Below are 6,617 nucleotides of genomic sequence, written 5' to 3'. Positions count from 1 at the left end.
GAGTTGCCTCTAGCGTTTAATTTTAGAGGATCCATTTCAAAAACCACTACAAGTTGCATCAATTCTTATAAAAAGTTTATTTATATAGCGCTTTTCTTTTTCTATTTAATTTTTGTCTAAATAGTTATTGATAAAAATAATTGTTTATAATGTATAGTTTATAGATAATATTTAATTTATATATATATATATATATATATATATATCTCTGTTGAGAACCCACTTAAATATGATGAGTTTTCAGAGATGAAAAGAAATAAATATGATATTCTATAACATAATTTGACAGAATTTGAAACTAGAAACTCATTATTCTCTTGCCTACGAGACAATGATAGTATATAAATGATGATTCATTCATATCCACGAGAGATTCCAATACAAAAGCCTTGTTGTATTATAAATTAATCCCGCCCTTAGTGGGCTCGGGATTAACAAGAATAGTTCGGGATAAACAAGAATAGTTAGGACAATAAATATCAGGAATGACAACAGGACGGGATGGGATGAGATGGGGTGGCACGGAATCGGAGATCACACTCTTCGTCTCCGATCGTGAAAAATGCCTCGGTCCCGGCCCCGATCCCCGACGGGAAACTTATCACCCTCTCCGTCCCCGCCCCCAAACGGGGATTGGGTTTTCCCGACCCCGAAAATTCTCCGGCCTAAATTTGTTTCAACATCATCAACAACAACATCACACATGCATTTTTAACAACACAGATCGGAGACACACACACAAAATCATCAATATCATCAAACAGATCAACAACAAGATAGAGACACATACATTTTCAACATCAACAACAAAATCATTAACAGATCAACTATTCAAATATTTATTTCTATAACACGAAAATCTTTTAGATTTTGTAAAATGTTTTTTCCTAAAATAATTTTTTGTATAATTGTTGTACCCTTAACTTTTTGACTATTATATTCTCAAAAAGTAAGAAATGAGATTTTCAGGTTCGTCTTGCTTAGATGAATCGACAAAAAATTACAAGAATTCAAAGAATTCAAAAAAAAAAAAAATCCAAAAAATGTTTGACACTTTTTCTTTTTAGCAATACTAGAGATTTTAAATACTTTATCAAATGTCTCACGTGAGTGTAAGACCCACATAGGACTCACATGATATGAGTCTCACACCTATGTGAGATATTTGATAAAATATTTGAGATCCCTAGTATTTTTCCTTTCTTTTCTCTCGTTCTTTCTAGACTTTCTTTCAATTTTTTTTATAAATATTTTGCTTATACGATCAGTCTAGTAGAACTCAAAATTATAGACCTTTTAAGAAAAATTAATTAAAAGAAAGTCCAAAAAAAAAAAAAAAACTACAAAAAGCTAACCTCAATTTCAAACACCTACTTAATGCTAAAGAAGTTGCAGCCAAACAGTGCCTAAATATGGACAGCCATATCACATGCATGATGTACAAAAAAAACAAAAGGAAAAACAATATTATGGGAATTGAATATCGGTACATACAGGAAAGCCGAATAAAGGGTCTGATGAAAATTAGGATATATATACTATTCGGCTCCGTCCTGGACGATCCCGAAGCCGAATAGATTAATCGGGCATAGAACCAGTTGAACACAAAGCCAAGTGGGAATTGACATACGACAGAATAGCTGAATGAGCAATCATGCGATGGATTAAAAGTGAACTCGACCCTAGGCCCCTGAAGCAAATATAAACAGAGGAACATCAACTAAAGAGAGGTATGTGAGAACAGACCCAAGAAACTTAAGACACAAGCAAACGAGAGACATATACTGTGACAGCCCTCACCACTGATTAGTGCTAATCTATGAGTAAGCATGATCAGTAACTGATTAAGCTGAAATTCTGAACTGATTGCATGAATGTGTTGCATTAAATGCATTTCTATCTGTTTGCCATTGATTTATCTGTTCACATTTTAATTTCGAATTGAAAATTGAAGGCCGTATCGGCGACCGAATCAGAAATTGATTAGCGCTATATGTTAATTAGAATTTATGTGATTTTATGGTAGATCTAATTGAAATTTGATTTGGGATGATTAATTAGATTAAATAATGTTAAATCGCAATAGTTCAAATAATTACCTTATTGCCACTAAGTGGACAATGCTAGGCCATTTATTTAGTCTTGATTTTTATATCATTTTGTTACATCATCTCATCCATTCCTTCTAGACCAAACCAAGTAAGAAAGGGAGAGTGAGAGGGATAGAGTTCATCAAGGAATTGACTTGAATTTTAGAAGATTTGCTTGGAGACTTAGGAGACTTGAAGGGAATTTGCAAAATTGAGCTTGTATACCTTGAATTCAAGACCTAAGGTAGAGATTTCATCCTCTCATTTGTACATTCAAGTTATTCCTTGCATGGTTCATGGGAATTTAGACTTTATAGTCAAGAATTAATGTAAAGAGTTGAATTAAGAGTTCATTCATGCATGCATGTGCACATTCTTGGATTTGAGGTTGTTTTCATGAGAATTGCAACATGCATGTTCATATCTTTGGTTATGGTCCATGAATTCATCATGTTTTGGAGTTCAAACTTGCATTTGGTTATGTTTTGGAGCATTGGAATTCATTAGAACACTTGCATGTTATGATTTTGCATTTTTCTTCAAGTTCCTTGAAATTTGGTGTTAAATTGGTTTACTTTTGGTCTTGATTTCACAAATTGATCTTTGAAACATATTGTACTATGGATTTTTGAATGTTTTCTAGAAAATTATCCCAAAAGAATAGAATTTGAGGCTTAAATGCTTGAGTTTTGTACATGGGGATCAATCTGGAAATTTTAGATTTTGGACCCATGCTCAAGCGTAGGACTTCACGCTCGAGCGTACACTCTGAGTACATGCACTTCCGCTCAAGCGAGTAAAGTCGCGCTTGAGCGTGAAATGTATATGCCCAGAAGTTCATGTGTTTTACAATCCGCTTGAGCAAAAGAATTTACGCTCGAGCGAGGACCTGAGTCTCACGCTCAAACAGAGGTCGAGTGTCCGTCAAGCGTGAATTTCATGCATCCAGTACTTTTGCTCGAGTTTACAGTCCGCTCGAGAAAAGAAAGTCACGCTTTAACAGAGATCCTTTGTTTGCATGTCCGCTCAAGCGAAGAAAGTCACGCTCGAGCGAAACCCCTATTTTAACAAAAAATTGAAAAGTGTTTTAAAGTGTAACTTTTGCATCTTCATCCCATCCTAGGCATTCCTAGGCCATATTAAGGCATTTTAATGAGGACAATAATGTAGAACCACACCGAGTCAAATAGGGACTAAGTTATTGTCTCCCAAGTGTGTAACTTAGTGTGTGTTCATTCTGTAACTGTGTAGGGTTGGCATCCGAGGACGCTCTCTAGCCTATCTGTAGCCCAGTACTCTGTGAGTAACAATGTTGTAAAGATACGTTTAAATATGATTATTTCTAAACGATTGACTGTACCGTTTTCTGAAATGATATTTCTTACTGAATGATTGATTGTCCTATTGTGAACTGTATTTGTGGCATCCTTAGCAAATTACTATTACTGTACTGTTACTATTACTGTTACAGAGATCTCTGTCGGTTCCCATGTTTGGAACCACTACTGTTTACTGATATAATGGCCATCAACTGACTATTCGGTCTATTAAGACTTACTATACTGTTTTTGCTTTCGGATGTACCACATATGACTATTATGATTTCTAAATGACTGTATGGCATGAAATATGAGCCACTGACTGAATAACTGATTTACTGATGAAAATGACTGTTTTGAATACTGAAAGGACATTCATTCTTAACCTCTTTACGCATATGTTATTCACTGGGCTTTAGCTCACTGTTTATATTTATATATAGGTGTCCAGGCACCGAATCGGAGTTAAGAGCGTCAGGTTAGCTCCTTTTTTGTCAAGCCAACCATCGTGCCTCACTTCGAGGTTCCATGTTAGTCCAGGCCAGGGCTTTTTGGGGTGTCCTAGTTCCCCCTTTTGCTTCTGTTCTGTAATACTGTTTAAGACTTGTACTGCACCTGTTATGTAAATATGTTTTGGTTTTGAATGTGATTACGTTTCAGAAAAGTCTTTTTGCATTCAGACTGTCACAACTCATTGGACATCTTTTGTTTACTGTATTGGCTTCCGCCAGCCCCTTTACTCTGTTTTACTATCATTGTTGTTAAGCATTCCTTCGGTAATCACGGATTACTAGCCAATTACAGTGCTAAACCCATAGGGGCGGGTTTGGGTCGTGACATATACTAACTTGTCAGTCGGAGTGCTAATTCCGGCACCCCCGACCGGAGTGTTAATCATTTTTTCAAGTGACAATCAGAAGATTAGGAACGTCCTATAGGATCCAAGAGTGTTTCCAATCCACCTCTCCACAATTGGCGCCGTCTGTGGGAATACTCAAGTACATCCATGCCGGGCGTAACAAAAGATCCTCTGATAATCGCTGACAAAACTACACCAAGAGACATGCTTGGACCAGAGAACATCGCCACACGACGGGCCTTAAATTTCGACTCAGTAGCTCAGACCACACCCTCAACTTCAGTGCATGAGACAATACAGACGATTATGGATCAAGCAAAGCAAAATGAGCAGTGGTTGGAGAACATGATGGCTAAGAACGAGCCCCTACGCCAGGATCAAGCAAAGCAAAACTTCCTTCATCTTCTTCTTCATTGTCTTCTTCTTTCTATTCATTTTCTTCTTTGTCTTCTACTTCTACTTCTTCACTTTCTTCTCTGGCTTCCGCTTCTGCACTGCTTGCTTGATCTTCTTCTCTATTGCTTGCTTCTTGTTCTTCTGTGTTGTCTTTGCCTTCTTCATTCCATCCTTCTTCTTCAGATGAATCCTCTAATATCTCCTTGAATTTGACAATTGCCTTTTTTTATTCTTTCTTCTTTTTTTACCAAGACAAAACTCCTCTGATGGGTTTTTAACAAGCTCCTTGTTATTTACTTGTAACAGGAGGCTCTTTTATTAGAGAAATGTTAAAAATTCATTAAGAGAAAAAATTCAAATAAGGCAGATAAAATTCATCTAAATCATACTAATAGAAAACAAACTTCAGAGAAAATTGTATGGGCTAGAGAAAATTACAGACAATGAGATAATTTTATGAGTTAGAGAAAATTATAAAATAAGCAACATAATTTATATATCAGAGAAAATCAATCAGGGCATATAAGTTAATGTTACTATAATTGTGTCGGAAAAATTTGGATTCCAGAGAAAATTCATTACAAGGGCAGAAATAAGTAGTGGTAATCAAAAAGCAACATAAATTGAAATTTCAAAGAAAATTGATCTCAATCAGTCAAGGCACATAAGTTATGGGCCAGATAAAATTCATTTAAATCATACTAATGAGATACAAATTTCAGAGAAAATTTTATGGGCTAGAGAAAATTACACACAAAGACAAATAATTTTATGGGTCAAAGAAAATTATGAAACAAGCAACATAATTTAGATAGCAAAGAAAATCAATCAAAGCGGATAAGTTAATGTCACTATAATTGTGGTCAGAGAAATTTGAGTTCCAGAGAAAATTCATTACAAGGGCAGAAATAAATAGTGTTAATCAAAGAAACAATATAAATTGAAATTTCAGAGAAAATTGATCTCAATCAATCAAGGCACATAAGTTATGGGCCAAAGAAAATTAGGCACGAGGAGAAATAATTTTATGGGCCAGAGAAAATTATGAAACAACGAACATAATTCAGATATCAAAGAAAAATCAATCAAGGCATATAAGTTAATGTGTTACAATTGTGGTTAGAGCAATTTAGATTCTAGAGAAAATTCATTACAAGGGCAAAAATACACCAGTGGTAATCAAAGAAGAAACATAAATTGAAAGTTTAGAGAAAATTGATCTCAATCAATCAAGGCACAAGGAGGGAAACAAACCAATAGTCAGAGAAATTTTGGAATTTCACTGAGATTTTAGTGGCGATATGTCACGACCCAAACCCGCCCCTATGGGTTTAGCACCGTAACCGGCCAGTAATTCGTGATTACCGAAAGCCTGCTTAACAGTAATAACAGTAGTACAACGTACAGGGGCTGGCGGAAGCCAAAACAGTAAATGAAAGATGTCCAATGAGCTGTGACAGTCTGTATGCAAAAAGACTTTTCATAACACATTCACATTCGGATCAAAGCAGTATATACATACATCATATACAAGCATTCAGGTTAGGGACCAAATCCCTACCATGACAGTACAGTACAAGTCTCAAACAGTCTATACAAAACAAAAACAGAAGAGGGAATCTAAAACACCCCAAAGCAACCTTAGCTTGAACACACTTGGAACCTCGAAGTGAGGCACTTTGGTTGGCTTGACAAAAATGGAGTTTAACCCAATGCTCCTAGCTCCGGTCCAGTGCCTGTACACCTACATATATATATATATATATAAACAGTAAGCTAAAACCCAGTAAATAACAGTTGTGTAAAGAGGTTAAGAATGAATGTCCTTTCAGTACTTAAAACAGTCATTTACAACAGTAAAGCAGTCATTCAGTCCATGGCTCATATTTCATGCCATAACAGTCATTTATAAACCATAGTAGTCATATGTGGTACATCTAATAGCAAACAGTA

Source organism: Camellia sinensis, chromosome 7 (genome assembly GCF_055761805.1).
Source record: "Camellia sinensis isolate YWXY chromosome 7, ASM5576180v1, whole genome shotgun sequence".
Taxonomy (NCBI): Eukaryota; Viridiplantae; Streptophyta; class Magnoliopsida; order Ericales; family Theaceae; genus Camellia; species Camellia sinensis.
The sequence above is the reverse complement of the archived record's forward strand: the minus strand, read 5'-3'. Positions refer to the sequence as shown.